This window comes from Mustela nigripes, chromosome 2, assembly GCF_022355385.1.
Source record: "Mustela nigripes isolate SB6536 chromosome 2, MUSNIG.SB6536, whole genome shotgun sequence".
Taxonomy (NCBI): domain Eukaryota; kingdom Metazoa; phylum Chordata; class Mammalia; order Carnivora; family Mustelidae; genus Mustela; species Mustela nigripes.
This window is the reverse complement of record NC_081558.1, coordinates 146175531-146193096: the sequence shown is the minus strand read 5'-3', so window position 1 is coordinate 146193096 and position 17566 is coordinate 146175531. Positions and strand designations below refer to the sequence as shown.

The 17566-nt window shown below is 37.5% G+C and overlaps 1 long non-coding RNA gene and 1 pseudogene across 1 annotated transcript in view; both read right to left on the bottom strand.

Annotated features, from left to right (window-relative positions):
• Positions 1-17566, bottom strand: part of LOC132010158 (uncharacterized) — a 339866-nt gene that overhangs the window by 298547 nt on the left and 23753 nt on the right. The gene's annotated exons all lie outside the window — the stretch shown is intronic.
• LOC132012693 (U6 spliceosomal RNA) lies at positions 17044-17144 on the bottom strand (annotated as a pseudogene).

Here is a 17566-nt window from a genome sequence, read left to right as displayed (position 1 = left end):
ATTTGCAAGGAAAAAAGGACTTTTCCTGGCAATCCATGTACATAGAAAGCTCAACATATCTTATAATTAATTAAAAAAATTTTTTGAATGCACAGTATCCAATGTTATATTTTTCACCCGATAAGAGGTGCAAGTTTTTTTCAACTCATTTGCAAGGAAAAAAGGACTTTTCCTGGCAATCCATGTACATAGAAAGCTCAACATATCTTATAATTAATTAAAAAAATTTTTTGAATGCACAGTATCCAATGTTATATTTTTCACCCGATAAGAGGTGCAAGTTTTTTTCAACTCATTGTTTGTCTAATGTTTAGGCCATATTTTCAGAATTATATTTAAAATATTTTTTGGATCAAATGAAGGTGTCTCTCCTATTCTTACTACTGCCAAGGCTATGATTTACACACAGTTTAATTATTCAGATGTTTATTATGTTCTACATAATGAAATTTGGACCCTCATATTTTCTTCCTACATGCTCGATGCAGGCTGCAATTATAGCCACAGATATCTGTTTATTTGATGAATTTTGCTTCTTCTGCATAGTTTGATAAATATGGAAATAAGTCAAAACCTACTTTATATACAGTAATTAAAGTGAAAAATCTAGTCATGATGCAAATCCTTAATTGGACTCCAGGAGAGATATGCAGAATTTCTCTTTAATAATATGGGATGACTAGGGACAGAAAAACAAAGCACACTAAAATATGGTTTAGAAGCACAATTAATCACAAAACAGAAAACAACCAATTTAGCATAGCTCATTCAGTGACTCTCATGGCTCAGGTAATGTTCTTTTAATCATCTGGCTCTAATATTAAGGTTGTGTCATGTGCATCTGAAATAAAATACAATATATATGCTGATCTTCAGTATGAAATGTGTTCTTTGGTCTAATTTGTAAACAGAGCCCTTTCATAATAAAATGCTTAGACTACTTAATGACATGTAAGTGAATGATCAAAGCAGTACAAAATTGTTTAAACTGTATTCGTTAAATATATTAATTCTTAGCAAAAATAAATAAATAAATAAGCCTCCAGAGCTCATGATAATTTGTTAGTTCTTGTGGAAATTTTGTTTGTCCTAATAAAGTAGAAACAACTAGCCAAGAGATGTTTCAGGCTTACGACAACATAAAGGAAATACTTGTTAAGCAAAATTAAATTAATGTACCCTAAGATGGTGCAGATGTGGCTAGAAAGCAAATTGTAAAAACATCTAAGACCATAAGTGTTTGTTTTCATGTGCGATACATGCATTTTTCTAATCAGCTAAAAATTAGCCATTGTTATCCCCTAATTTGATTGTAAAGATATTATTCTCCATACAGGTTTTTTGTAATATCTCATTAAGGAAATAATTATACGAGCAGGCTTAAACAGAAAAAAAAAAAAGATGGATTTATTGTGCTACTTTGTTTAAATATAAATCCCATTATTCTGTTCTTCTGTAGACACTATCTCATCTCATACTAAGCAAATGAGAGTAGTGCTTTCAAATTTGGAAATTTCCAAAGTTATACCAAATTGCCTATGTATACCCAATATGCCCTTTCATTTGTATCCTGAGAAGAGCCAAAAATGAGGCTTCTGCCTCTGTACTTCATAGGAACTCGATGATATTATCACAAGGATCATTTTTCTGTTCCCCAGATGTGTCCATCAGGAGAGACCATGACTGCAGCCTCCATGCTGAGAGCAGCTGAAATCAGAGAGGCTTGATGTTCAATATTCAAATCACTGCAAATCTCTTTCTAACCCAGAATGTCTACCTTGCCAAACAGATAAAAGAGACCAAAGACAATTGAGTTTAGATGGGAGTCTTCTTCTGGTTTCCCAAGATGACCTGACATTCTCTGTGAGGCACCTGCCGTAAAACTTAAAGACTTCCGGGGAGGCTGCCCTTTGATGTCTTTTAATGACAGCCAGCCAGCCTTTTATGTGGTACTATAGCACACATTTTAGTTTGCAAACTGAAGCACAGTTTAACAGCAAATAATTTCTACACCCAATCAAGGTAATATTGATGATGCTCTAGAACACATATATACAACAAAAAAAAAAAGTGGAATATGTGTTTTGCTTTGATTTGTAGGAGGAACATATAATTGATCAGATATTATAAATGGATTTATTGTATAAATTTCACATGGGTCAGTATTTTTTCCTATATTATAATAATACTGTCTTAGTGCTTTCATATAAATACATCGACTTTAGAAGTGATCTGTGCTATATTGAACTACCATGTGCTCAATACACTTGCAGAAGTATTTAAAAGGTGGAAACATGTTTTCTTATTTACTGAATTTTTGGTTCTCCACTTTTCACTTTACCTTTTGGTTAAGATTAATTACTAAAAGATTGGCTAAAATATTATTTACACTGATTTCTCTTTAATTTCCCACTCCCCAATGTCAGTATTCCTGACATTGGAACACTGACAATTCTAGGAAATTCTAGGAAAACTAGTTGCAGCCAATCCTTCTCCACGCCTTCAGACAAATTAATGATTCATTCTTTGTTGAGTTCAAATTAGGTATAACCACCTACCTGGACTTTTCCTATGGTTCTCATAAGAAAAAAGGGCAAAGAAAGAATATCTTTCAGTAGCTCTGGAAGACAATTTTTAGCTATATTAGATAAATGATTTCAGATTACCTCATTCTATTTTCATTTTATCAGATAAAAATAAAACCACCACCTGTTGGAAAATTGTACCTACATTATTTAGGTAGTAATCAAATAACATAGGGTAATTTCTTGGTAATTAGTCTTTTCATTCATTTTCTATTTCAAAAAAATATTTTATTAGTCTCATGTTCTAGAAATTGCTTCGTTACTAAGAAAATCTAACATGGTTTAATTTTGAACTGTGTCATGTTGAATTGCTTTTATATTTTATAATATTTGCAATATGATAGAACTACAAAATAGAATAACTCTTTCTTATCGGATGAAATCATCTTCCCTAAAACTTAAAAAAAAAAAAAATTATTCCTGAAGATTTTAGCCTACAGTGATGTATTCTTATAGAGAGATATTTATTTGGGAGACTATTACAAATATTTATAGATATATATCTTACCAGCAGCTTTTTCTTTTCCATAATTTCCAACATTTCTTTTCCATAAGGATTTTCCATAAAATCCTAGATATTTCACTCTATCAACTAGAGTAGCTGCGTTATTAGTTGTTATGCAACAGCTCTTTCCTCAGTGTCTGTATGGTGCACAGGTCCACGGTAGTGGTATTATTTAAAATTTTTTTAAAGGCTAAAATCATGCCATCATTTTAAACATCTAACAGATTATTGCTATCATTGTAAAAGAAGGAGGAGGAGGAGGAAGAGGAGAAGAAGGCAAGGAAGGAAGGATGGAAGGAAAGAAGGGAGGGGGAAGGCAGGGAGGAGGGAGAGAGGAAGCAGAGGATAGAAAGGAAGAAGGGAGGGAGGAAGGAAACTGATACAAGGTTTTCTGTTGTCTGAAAATAATACTGACACTACAAACAACCTCAGTCTTCTCACTGGAAACACGTAGGCTTCATTGCGTGTTATAAAGCCATTTTTGAACCTGTGAAGCCTCAAAAAGTGTAACTTCTTATTTCTCTCCAAATAATTTATAGGAAGATTGACACAGGAGGTGTTTTAAATCCTAAATGTGTCATTTTTCAGGAAAAAAAAAGTAGACTGAGTATTTATCTAATATTTCTTTATCATACAAAATACCTTAAGCTTTTAAATATCTAAAAGGGAATACACAAAACAATGTAACATTGTTAACATATCAAACTATAACTAGCATTTATAGCACAACATGTTCCATGTCAATCATAACCATAATCATAATAGCTCTTATGCCTCTAACATGTTAGAAATGCATATGAGAACACCAACCTTCAAAAAACATAAATATATGTACCCCACAAAGAGTGACATCAGAGGATTCTCACAGTTTCATGATCTGACAATAAAAATTATTATTTTTCTCTGAAGGTATACTTTTGCAAAAAGCAAAACATGTATGGTTTCTCCCCTATGATTCCTACCACCCACAATTTGGGTAGTTAGGAAAAAAAATCTGTTAGTTGTTTCATAAATTTCAAGAACTATGCTTTGGGCAAAACTCTCTTTTGTCACTTCTCTTCAAAATATTTCAAATTTTGAAAGTGCAGTTTAATTCATATAGTGCCAAAAGTCTTGGTTAGTACCTTCCAGCATTTCTACTTCTCTCTCATATTTTGTCATATTTTGGAAGGGGGGGGGAACCTATTCATCTGTTCATCACAGGATTACAGTTCTACTGTGAGTAATGATTCCCTTTTGAAACGATATACTGTTGAAATTGGCAATATCTGTTAAGAATCCTAACTCTTATGGTGCCTGGTGGTTCAGTGGCTTAAAGCCTCTGCCTTCAGCTCAGGTCACGATCCCAGGGTCCTAGGACCGATCCCCTGCATTGGGCTCTCTGCTCAGCAGAGAGCCTGCTTCCTCCTCTCTCTCTGTCTGCCTCTCTGCCTACTTGTGATCTCTGTCTGTCAAATAAATAAATAATATCTTTAAAAAAAAAAAAAGAATCCTAAATCTTGGGGCTCCTAAGTGGTTCAGTCTGTAAAGCATCTGCCTTCAGTCCAGGTCATGATCCCAATGTCCTGGGATTGAGCCCCCCCATCAGGCTCCCTGCTCAATATGGAACCTGCTGCTCCTTCGTCTGCCTGCTACTCCCTCTGCTTGGGCTTGCGGATGCGCGCTCTCTCTCTCTCTCTCTCTGTAAAATAAATAAATAAATCTTAAAATTAAAAAAAAAAAATCCTAAATCTTGTGCTGGCTATTTTGTGAAGTATTCACCACCCAAATATAAGAATCGAAGTATTGTAGGGAGAGGGTGGTGGGGTTATGGATATTGGAGAGGGTATGTGCTATGGTGAGTGCTGTGAAGTGTGTAAACCTGGCAATTCACAGACCTGTACCCCTGGGCTAATAATACATTATATGTTTTTAAAAAAAGAAAATTAAAAAAAAAAGAAAAGAATCTAAGTAGTGCAACCCTTCCACAAAAAAAAAAAAAGTGAATTCTATCATTCTAGGTGAAGAAAAAACACAAATCACATTATTTCAACTATTATTTCAGAAGGAAAAAATCATGTTTTATGGCCTAAAGATGTCATTGTAAAGTATGTTGCTGTGTGCAACTAATTTAAGTTTCTTACTTCAAGATATACATGTTATGATCATGAAATAATTAAAAAGGTCATCCTTTTGACCTATAATCCAACAAGCATATGTGCCCTCTGGTACTTAAAAATCTGCTCTTGAGAGAATAATAGCAAAACTTGCATGGTACTTACTGTGTGCCAAATACTGAGCTCATACTTATACGACACATTTCAACTTTGTGCAGTAAGTGGAAATAATTACCCATGTACTACAGAAACATTACCCACATGCTACAATATGCCGATAAATTTGAGGCACAGAGAGGTTTAAGTACCTTATTCTAAGTCACATAGTGTGCAAAAACACCACTGAGGCAGTTCTTATTTGGGTGAGAGAAACAGACATAATCTTCTAAGTAGTCTTGCAGGCAACTAGACTTAGCTAGCTTTCGTTGAAGCTAAGGACAGGATAGAAGCCTTGCCTTGAAAGAAAGGGGAGGGTCAGAAAGAGATGACCAGCGAAATCAGATGAGCGACAACTAGCCTCCTGGTCAGCCAGATGGCCTGAAAGCCACCCTTCTTTATTTAACATTTTTTTCAACTATACTCTACCCACTAGGTGGGGCTTGAACTCATCACCCAGATATCAAGAGTCCCATGCTCTACCAACTGTGCCAGCCAGGCACCCCAAAGAACCACCCTTCTTAAAAGGAAATGATCACAGACCTTGCAATCCCTACCCCCTACCCATGATTTAAGAGCCTCCACTTCTCCAACCATGGTGAAATGCTGAGTGAAGAGAAGTTGCATCATGGGTCACCAAATAAAAATGGATGCTGAAAGACTGAACGCCCAACTTGGCATGAAACCCAAACAGAGAGAAAGGTAGGAGAGGCTTGGACAAGCAGCATGGATGAGCAACAGCAGAGTAGTGGATGCCCAGAGTGACAACTGCATGACAGAGACATTCTGTAAAAGGAGCAAGTCCATCCAACAAAGGAAAGGAAGCAACCAAACTTGGAATGGTTTTCACTAAAAGCAACAAAGCCGCGCCCACTGCACATTCGTCTGAAGGGGTACAAGGCTAGACTACCTGTCCCCAAAACCACAGATGAGGAGATGAGGACCAAAGGAACCAAAGGGATATGACTAAAGCATATTTGAGAGAGCAGAAGGCACAAGACAATCACCATCAGAAACGTTTACCCATCCCCCATGCTGGAACCCGGTAATGTGGTCAGAGAAAGGGTGGGCCCTGGCACAGTCTACAATTTATTGCAACATTTGATTTCATATTTAGCAAAAGGAGTTGAGAGCTTTTGCACAGAGCCATTAGAGTGTTCTCCAGACAATCTGTTTTTCATTACAAGTTTAAGTACCTAAATAGGAGTTTATCATATGCTTTAATAGCTAAATACAGCCGGATCCTAACAGGACACTGGAACGATGTGCAGACAGAGACAGTTTGCCTTTCTCCCCAATAGATGGGGGAAGGATGAAAGAGACCAAACAATGCCAAGCCCCTTGTGAATGCCTTGCAGAGTACATTACCAAGTTCATTCCTTCAGTTTATCCTGCACTGAGCATCAGAATACTTGGTATGTGCTATAAGATACAGGCACAATAGGTTGAGGATGCTGATCCCAATTAAAGAAATAATTTGTTCCATATTGACTGGGCTAAACATTTTTTTGAGCACTTTCCTTTTCTCATCTCTGACCTGTCTTTTTTTCTTGTTCTTCACTTTTCTCCTTGTCAGGCCCTTTTGTTTTTCTTACCCCTAAGCATCTCTCTCCTCTTTGATACAGCTCATATCGGCCTGACAAACCCCCTCCCTGAGCATCTGTGTCAATTAAAATGTAAATTTGAAAACTGAGTGATGCTATGTGGTCCATTGGAATAAAATATATGTCTTCCTCTCTCTTCTCTGAAACTCTTTTAAACTACTTTTTGGTTTGTAATTTATAGTTTTTAAAAGCTCTAAATATATGTGGGAAAGGATTTCAGCTTTTCTTTCCAATTCAAATGTCCATAGAGAAGTATTTAGTATATGCCCTGAACAGAAGTTAGCTAATTTGAAAATCTATTTGAACCCTATCCAATTATAGCATAAGATATCACAACATAAAGTATCTTTCCTGCTATACAAAGCCTTCTATTTTAGAAAAAGCTAACTGATAGAAGTTAATACAAATAAAAAGCATCATTGCTTTAAAATTCATTATATTTGCATTCAACTCCCACGTAGCCCTCATTATCTCCTTGTAGTTGGTGCCTGTAGCCCTGTACTCATTTTTCCAATTTTCATGAAGGAATTTTTATTTCTTTCAATTACATATGTTCCCAATATTTCAGTTGCCCCTAACTTTTTTCCAACAAAGGGCCAAAAGTCATAGTTTTGCTTTGTTATTTTTGCTACAATCAACATTACAGCTAATGTCCTTTGTCTAAATTGTTCTTCATTATCCCCTACGCCTTTGTTATTGTGGTTTCTTGCATTACATTTTTCCCAGTATTGCATCTCCAGTCTCTTGAATATCTAATGTGTTGATATTATTTTCTGAGACTCTCATTATTTCTAGCACTCTACCCAGAGTAAACAATGTATATTCCATTATTTTCTAAATTGCCTTTACACTATTTTAGGAAAGTTTGAACAATCAGATAACTATAATGCATGACTCTGAATTCCTTTTTTGATTCACCAGGGCCAATCAGTATAAATACAGAAACTGTACACACATTAGTGGAAAATAAATTATTTCAGATTATGTATGTTTTTAAATTCTAAGAGAAATGAATCAAAATATATGCTTAAATACAAAAACAAAAAAAGTCATAATTTATCCTACTTAAAGAATTAGCATTTTAAATATAAAAACTTGGAGAATTTGGAATTCTTTTTTTTAAAGATTTTATTTATTTATTTGACAGAGGGAGAGAGTGATCACAAGTAGGCAGAGAGGCAAGCAGAGAGAGGGGAAGCAGCCTCCCTGCTGAGCAGAGAGCCCACCAGGGCTCCATCTCAAGACCCTGAGATCATGACCTGAGCCCAAGGCAGAGGCTTTGCCCACTGAGCCACCCAGGTGCCCCAGAATTTGGGATTCTTATTAAATGAATCCTATCTTCTCATCTTCTTAATTATTCTATCCTGTTGCACTGCTTTCAGAGGCGAAAGAGCCAACCAGGAATGAGAATTTATTTAAAAAGTTGTTCTTTGCAGTTATTATTTTGACTTTTTTTTCCCAGATGGGTCAGGAAAAAAAGAAATGGAAAATATTTTAGGAATTAAATGCAATCTACATATGCCATTGAATAATAAAATCACATTATCAAGCAGATAAAATACTCCTTTTGTATGTTAAAAAATTTTTAGATGTCTGGTATTTTTAAATGCCTTGATATTCAGATCATAAAACATAAAAATTTTAAATAATTTCTGCCCATTTTTATAAGGGAAAGTGGGATGAAGGGAGAAATCATAATCATGAATAAAAGGAAGTTTGTGCAAGGTGATTTGTAATATCTAACTTGAAATCAGGACAAAATCCGACATTTCACCACCTTATTCTTGTCAAAAAGTTCATGGGAATGTACTCATTAATAAAAAATTATTGGTTTATATATAATCTTAATATCATGCTAAAAATTAAACTCCAGTTGTATCCAAAAGGAAAATCTATGCAAAAAGAGGTATTTAATGATAGCCACAAGGATCACCAAAAAAGGTGGTGCTCAATCTGATTTTATTAAATGTGTATTTTTCTGCTCTGACTCTGGAAAGATCACAGCCAGCATTTGACAGCAGCTTCAAGTCTGCTCTTTGAATTATGGCAAAAGTCACTCTTCCAACACACCCCAGACCACAGTTCCAAAACCAAAATCTGAAGGCAGACATGGTTGACTACAGTAGATCCAAAGGTGATGAGGAGAGAGGGTGAGACATCCATGTTACAAAAGAAAAGCAACTTCCCTCAACTGGAATCAACATCTCGACAACAACTTGGCTCTCAAAACTGTAGAAATTATTAGAATGAAGTAATGATTCCCAGAGCAAACATGTCCACCATTAGGAGGCTAATGTTTCACTGAGAAACAGTTACTTTCTACTCGAAGTTGTTTTTGACAAATGCCATGACATAATGGATTATCTGAGCACATTGATGCTTATTTATTTGGATGGAGGAGGCCCTGAAACACCGCTAGCTAGATACTGTAATAGATAATATTTTAAATACTCGGCTAATGTTAGAAGTAATTAAGATAGCTCCACGTCTCTAGAGGAGATTTCAGAGAAACAATGTTTCTAGGCAAGCTTAAGGAGTCAGGAATCTGTTTTGAACAGGCATTGTTAGGTGTTCTGAACACAGAGACGTCACCCTCCTGCTGCTTGAAACGGCATCAACTGGAAAACCTGCGAAAGAAGTTGCCAATGCTACCCAAAGTGGCCAGCATGCTCCGGAGAGGCTGGCCAAGAGCCAAAAACTTTTAAAGTCACATACACCCAATTTCTAACGACACTGGGTGTTTTGTTTGGTTTTTGTTTTTGTTTTTGTTTTTAGTTATTATGGCAAGTTTAACATATAAATAACTATGGGAACCCTTTCTATGAACTCCGTACACAGCATTTTAATTCCTGGAATTGGAAATAGCTATGACTACAACCTTTTCCTCTATCTTTAAAATTCAGATTCTTGGAGTGGTTGCCAAATCCCATGGTTAGGTTCACAGAGTGAGAAATAAAATACACAAATTGAATGTAATCAGTGAGACTTTGTTTTAATATGCCTGTGGGTGAATTCTTATTTTTCATATCATTTGAAATGAAGACATCACAAGAACACTTTCTCCATTTATTTCTTTTTACTTCATGGGAAATGAGCAAACCAAGGTATATAAATGACACCCATCTCTTATACGTGTTTCCATATAAAATATCTCTAGGATATAATGATTTTTGTTTAAATTAAAGCATTAATGACCTATTAAACAAAGAGTGGAATCTAAAGGAAGAATTGCTGTTGAGATTAAAAAAAAATCAAGCCTGTATGCTTGCAAGATTTTAAATTGATAAAGGTATAAATTCATACATTATCCTTCTGTATCAGGATACAAAGAGGAATGAATTTGAAAATGTTAGAAAAGGATGGAAAAGAGATAAAATCCGTGATGCCATGAGGGAAACCCACAAGAACAATGAGCAGTTCACTCCCATTATAGGGAGAAGAAATGGGTGGACAAGGAGGAAAATCCTTGGAAGAAGAGAGAAGTCAGAGGGCCGGAGGGCAGTAAAGGCTTTATTAACTTTGCCACTATTACCCATTACCAGAAATACTGTCCGTGCCATCAACACAAAAATACATGCAGCAAAGTCCTCAAAACATTTCCTATTTTACAGGTGTTGGTAAGACCTACAGACTCTCACATATTGTCCCAGAAGCATTATTCTTTTAAAAGAAGGGGTTCAACCATAAGTGACTGGTCTTTATTTTTGTTACCATATTCACCTCGTTTCCCCCAAATTTAGATCTTTTTGCCAGACGAACTAAATCTCTTTTCCAAGCTTATTAAATCTCTTTCGTGCTAATGTACTCACTTCCTACAATTTGCACTACATTACCCCAAATTTGTCCTCACTCCACAGAAGTGCTTTATGAAGACTCTCATTGTTTGCCAAGAAATTAACTCTCCAGAACAGGCAGACGTTCCTATACAAGTGCTAATGAGCGCTCGGCTCCCACACAGCAGCCACCGCAGCCCCCACACAACGGTGTTAAGTATTTAACACCTTTAGGGAAGCCTCCTGGGTTGAGGACAAAGCCCTCAAAAGAGGATGTTCTAATCCCCAGCCCAGGCAATTCTCAAACTCTGGCCTGTTTGGCAGATCTCAGAATCATGCAAGGCATTTCCTAAAATGAAGATCCCAATGCTGTGGGGCCCTGGATGAGATCCAGGAATCTGCATTTTTGTGAGTCCATTCCACCACCCTGCCATTTGTAGTTCTAAAGCAGCTAGTTCATGAATAAGGTTTACTGTGGAGTATCCCACATGATTATTACCCCCACATGAGTATCCAGACATGATTATTAACAGGACCCCTGCCCCTTTTATTCTCTAAGTATCCTTGTTTGGACAGAGTGTCTCATCACCAACACTGAGCCAGCATGAGAGAGTCACTCACATTGGCCACATTTTGAGCAGCCCTACTCTAGACTGGCTTTAAGCACAGGAAGTGGTCCTTACTGATCTTTGGATCACTCGATCACAATTGCACGCATTCATTCGACAACTATTTTGGAATGCCTACTATCTACAAGGTGTTGACCTAGGTGCCGAGACACAGTAGCAAATAAGGCATATAGACTGTATTCTGTAAGGGTGGAGAGAATCAGGTAATAAACAGGGAAGCAATACATACACAGAAACAACATCAGATAGAAAAATACTGATACAGAAATTGACTTACAAAGTACCTGCGGGTGGAGAGCAAAACCACGGTCAGGCAGAGAAGGCCTGGCCGAAGAGGTGACATGGGCAAAGAACCGGAAATTAAGTTGTTGATGCACACAGAACGTATGTCAGTGTGGCTGAGGGTAGAGTGGGCTAGGATGAGGTCAGAAAAATAATCACCAGAATTACATAATGAGCCGGAGGCAGTTGTACACTCTCCATACGCATTAGTTAATTTCATATTTATAGTAACTCCATGAAGGAAGTACTATTCTTCCCATTTTCCGGATGAGGAAACAGAAACCTGGAGATGTAAGTAACTTGACCAAAGACCCACAAGTAGCAAGTGATGGAGGCAGGATTTGAAGCCAGGCAACCTGGTTCCAAAGTCCATGCTCAAGCTCTCCAACCATCTCTCAATGATGATGACAATAATAACTGTAGTAGTGATTATAATAATAATAATATCAGCTAATCTTGGGTGAGTGTTCACTATTACACTCTTTTATACTCTCATCTCATTCTTACAAAGACCTTTGGAAACAGACACTATTATTTTCCCTATTTTACTTATGAGAAAAACCGAGTTACAAAGAGGGGTTTATAACCCATGCCCATGGTTGCGAGTCAGCAAGAGTTAGAGCAGGAATAGATTGCCTTGAGCCTTGCAAATCACGAAAGGTCCTATTGAATTAGAAAACTTTGGCCTTTTTCTATATATATGGTTTTGTTCTTAAAATAAAGAGTCCAAATGATTTTCCAGTAATTTTCCTGGCTTTTCATGTATCTTTAAAGTGGATGGAATCTCTTCAGAAGCACCCATGTCTTTTTTCAACATCTAAATTATGTTCTCCTACATTATCACCCTTTCTGGGCCTCCCTATATTTCCTTGGCACATTTTCACATTTCTGTGCCTTCTAACGGTGCTTTTGCCTTCCTTTTGTCACTTAACTGTGCATGGTTTGTGTCACTTCCTTTTCATTTACAAAGACCAGGTCTTTAGGATTCTCTGTTTCAAGTTAAATATTTTTTGAAACCCTGCTTTCTGCCAAGGGCACAAGAGGTCCAGTTCTTAAGTCTCCACGTACACAGCAGTGGAGGGACACAGAGCTGTGTGCCTCTAATACACGGCATGACACAAGAAGCGTCCCCGAACTTCTGGGCATGACTTTATCAGCCCACCAATCTCATCCCCACACTCCCACACCATCATCAAAAAGTACACCGTTTTCTCTAAACAAAAACCACGTTAGGTAATTATTCTGTACTTCTCCCTTTTAAAGTTGTTCTTAAAATCATTCTAAAATGAACACCACATGCATAAAATGCTAAGGCTGAGAGCCACAGTAGTGAGCCCTCTACTCGTGTAGGAAGAGCTTTGAAAATGGGTGGAAAGTAGAAAGAATTGGTCTATGTGTGCTAATTCCAGAATTTTTGCAGACCTGATGACTTCCTAAAACTACTTGCTCTGAAAACATACCCCATTGTCTCTGTAGCTTCATTATCGTTTCACAAATAATAATTAATCTAAAGCACAGAAAAGTTAAGTAACTTGCTCAAAGTCACACCGACCAAATGGTAAATAATAGAAATAATCAGAGAAATGGAATAGATGAGCAGGACACTATCTTCAAAAGGCAAAGAGATGGTAATCTGGAAATCTGTATCAAATCACACAAACACGGGAGGAAATACAACCAGAGAACAATTCTAAAAAACAAAGCAGAAGCAGACCATATTTAATCTAATCAAAATCTAGCAAGTGTGTTGGAGAAATCACCCAGCTTTAGATTTTCAAAAACCGTTAGTTGTCAAATTAGATGGAAGATGAAAGAAGAAATTGCCTTTTGCTGAGACCTACTGCTAAATTTGGTCAATTTTGTTGTTTATCGGCGCATAAAGTCCTTGCACTTACCATTTGACAAATCTGAAGAAAAAAAAAAAAAAACACTTGCTGCAATCAGGTGAAGTAGGTTATTAATGGTTCTGAACAGATACACAGGATTGCCTCATCCTGAGGCAATTAAGGCTGGGAACAAAGAGTGTTTAAAATCTCTGAGGACTGCCTATCATGGAACAGGTGGTCTTCTACAATTGCCATTGTTTGTATAATTCTGAATTGCTCAGTTTATTTCTTCTTTTAACAACTCACTCATGAATTCAGAGGTCTTCTTTTCTTCTTAACCCCAGCTCAACAACAACAATAACAACAACAAAAATCACCCAAAGGAAGGCTGGAGATTTTAGAAAGCAAAGATTGAAGCCAAAAATAACTACATCATAACACTTCATACTATCAAACTTGGATGAAAATGGATATATACCAGTGAAAATGAAAACATAAATAAAACCAAGACTTTTGGGTGACTTTTGCAAGTTGAATCCCTGAGTCACTTTGACCCTAGCCCTTTAGTCTAATATTACCTGCCTGTCAAAATTGTAAAGCAAAGCACTTTTAAATTACTGAGGCCAAAGTTCTTGGAAGGGAAAACTTACTGTTTCCAAGTATAAAAATATAGGTAAACAAAATTCAATTCATTGTCCAAGTTACTATTAAAATGTCTTTTGTCCAGGAATCTATCATTAACCATCTCCCCTCCACACACATGTGCACAATAGATCAGATAATCCTAAGCGATCTTTCAAAGTGTCCTGCACTCTCTTAGTCTAACAGAAGTCACACATTATTACCATTCCTTGTATAACTGACTTTCCTTCTATCAAAGCATATTCAAACCTCAAGTAGCAAAATACCAAATAAAATGACTTAAACAATAAACATACTTATTTTCTCCTTATCATGAAGATGAGAGATGGAGTGGATCAACATGACCATCTAAAGACTTATTTCTTTCTCTCCTTCCTTTCTGTCACCCTCAGCTCATCAACTTACTCCCCTGATGGTCATAAGATGGCTACAGCATCTCTCCATACAGACCTAGAGTGGAACCCAGATTCAGTCAATTACATACTAAGTGGATAATTTATGTCCTGGTGTGTCTGTGGAAATTCCTTCTTACACCTGCTATCTGGGCATAACTCTTTCTAGTATACCCTTTCATGTTCAAAAGTGTTTGGATGAGAAATGATAGGATCACTCTCTTGAATGTTCTGGGCAAGTTTCTTCAATTCCTTGAGCCCCAACTTTCTTTATAAATGAAGATGACACTACTTGAATGAGGTACATGTGAGTGAAAATTACATGAGATAGCTTATGTAAAGTGCCCAACATCTGGTTGATTCTGAATGGAGAAGAATTCTTTAGATAAACTGCCTTGATGTTGAAGAGGAGCTGAAACACGGAAAGTTAGGTAGTTAGAAAAGAACATTAAAATTGTTCAAGTGGCAAGAAACAAAGGAGTAAAAAGAAGAAAGAAACTAGGAGCAAGCTGCAACTGCAGGACTTAAAGACAAATTGACTATGGGCCTAAAGGAGAAGACGCGTAGAAAGAAAACTCCTTGACTGTGAACCTAAAGGACTGAAAACTGGTAATCCTATTGAACAATACAGGAAACAGACCTGAAGGAGGGAGAAGAAGACAGACCAAGGAGATACTCAGCTCCACTTTGGACCTGTCTAGTTTAACAAGCCATGTGTTAAGAAATATACATCTCAGGGGCGCCTGGGTGGCTCAGTGGGTTAAGCCGCTGCCTTCGGCTAGGGTCATGATCTCAGGGTCCTGGCATCGAGTCCCGCATCGGGCTCTCTGCTCAGCAGGGAGCCTGCTTCCTTCTCTCTCTCTCTGCCTGCCTCTCAGTGTACTTGTAATTTCTCTCTGTCAAATAAATAAATAAAATCTTTAAAAAAAAAAAAAAAGAAAGAAAGAAATATACATCTCAGGGCACCTGGATGGCTCAATGGGTTAAGCCTCTGCCTTCTGCTCAGGTCATGATCTTAGGGGGATGATCAATCAAGCACATCGGGCTTTCTGCTCAGCAGGGAGCCTGCTTCCCCCTCTCTCTCTTTGCCTGCCTCTCTGCCTACTAGTGATCTCTGTTTGTCAAATAAAATATTTTTAAAAAAGAAGAAAAGAAAAGAAATACACATCTCATGAGAGGGGTGGGGAAGGACTTGTGATCAGTACCTGGCCACATATAGGACTGTTGAATCACTATATTGTACACCTGATACTAATATTATACTGTATGTCAACTCATTGGTATTTGAATTAAAATGTTTTGAAGGGGTACCTGGATGGCTCAGTTGGTTAAATGTCTGCCTTGCTCAGGTCATTATCCTGAGGTGCTGGGATGGAGCCCCACATCGGATTCCCTGTTTGGTAGAGAGTCTGCTTCTCTATCTCCCTCTGCCCCTCCTCCCTGCTTATGTTCTCTCTCTCTCTCTCTCTCTCTCTCAAATAAATAAATAAATAAATAAAAATTAAAATTTAAAAAAAAATATTTTGGGGGATCTGGGCGGCTCAGTCATTAAGCATCCACCTTCTGTTCTGATCCCATGGCCCTGGGATGGAAACCTGCATTGGGTTTCCTGCCCAGCAGGAAGCCTGCTTTTACTTCTTACACTTACCCTGCTTGTGTCCTCTCTCTTGCTGTGTCTCTCCCAGTCAAATAAATAAATAAAATCTTTTTAAAAACATTAAAAAAAACTTTTTTAAAAAGAAAAAAAAGGAAAGAAAAAAGATAAGAAATACACAACTTTGCTAGGAAACTGGAAATGGCACCCAGGGAGTAAAACGGAGCCTGAGGCTAGAGAGAGGTGTTTAAGAGTTATCTACATGTGGGGCACCTGGGTGGCTCAGTCAATAGAGCATGTGAGGTTTGATCCTGGGGTTAAAAGTTTGAGCCCCAGATTGTGTGTAGAGAATACTTTAAAAATAAAATAAAAGTTATACACATGAGATTTTTTTAAACATGATCATTAGTTACTTTTTTAAAGATTTTACTTATTTATTTGTCAGAAAGACAGAAAGCACAAGCAGGGGAGGGGGCAGGCAGGGGGAGAAACAGGCTCCCCGCTGAGCAAGGAGCCTGATTGGAGACTTGGAGACTCAATCCTATGACCTGGGATCATGACCGGAGTGGAAGACAGTTGCTTAACCGACTGAGCCACCCAGGCATCCTTTTTTATTATATATATATATATATATATATATATATATATATATATATATATATATATATATATGGCTAACATATTTAAAAAAAAATTTTTTTTTTAGATGTTGTTTATTTGTCAGAGAGAATGAGAAAGAGAGGACAAGCAGGGAGAACCACAGGCAGAGGGAGAAGCAGGCTTCCCCGCTGAGCAAGGAACCAGATGTGTGACTCAATCCCAGGACCCTGGGATCATGACCTGAGCCAAAGAAGACGCTTAACAATATGCCACCGAGGCGCCCCCATCAGCTATTTCTTAAGTTTTTATTTAAATTTTAGTTAGTTAACATATAGTGTAATGTTGGTTTCAGGAGTAGAAAAAATAGAGAATGCTTCACAAATTTGCATGTCATCCTCACACAGCAGCCATGCTAATCTCTGTATCGTTCTAATTTTAGCACATGTGCGAGGACATCCACATGCAGTTTTAGAAGCTCAGGAAGATATTGTTGAAGTGGAGAGTATTGTAGACACTCACAGAACACAGATATGTTCTGTTTTCTCTAGAAAAGATTCTAGGGGCACCTGGGTGGTGCAGTCGGTTGAGCAGTCTGCCTTCTGCTCAGATCAGGATCCGGGGATCAGCCCCATATCAGGCTCCCTGCTCCGTGGGGAGTCTCCTTCTCCCTCTTCCTCTGCCCCTTCCTCTGCTTGGGTTCTCTCTTGCTTTCTCTCTTTCTCTCTCAAATAAATAAATAAAATCTTAAAAAAAAAAAAAAAAAAAGAAAGAAAGAAAGAAAAATGGGCGCCTGGGTGGCTCAGTCATTAAGCGTCTGCCTTGGGCTCGGGGCATGATCCCAGGGTCCGGGGATCAAGCCCCACATTGGGCTCCCTGTTGGCA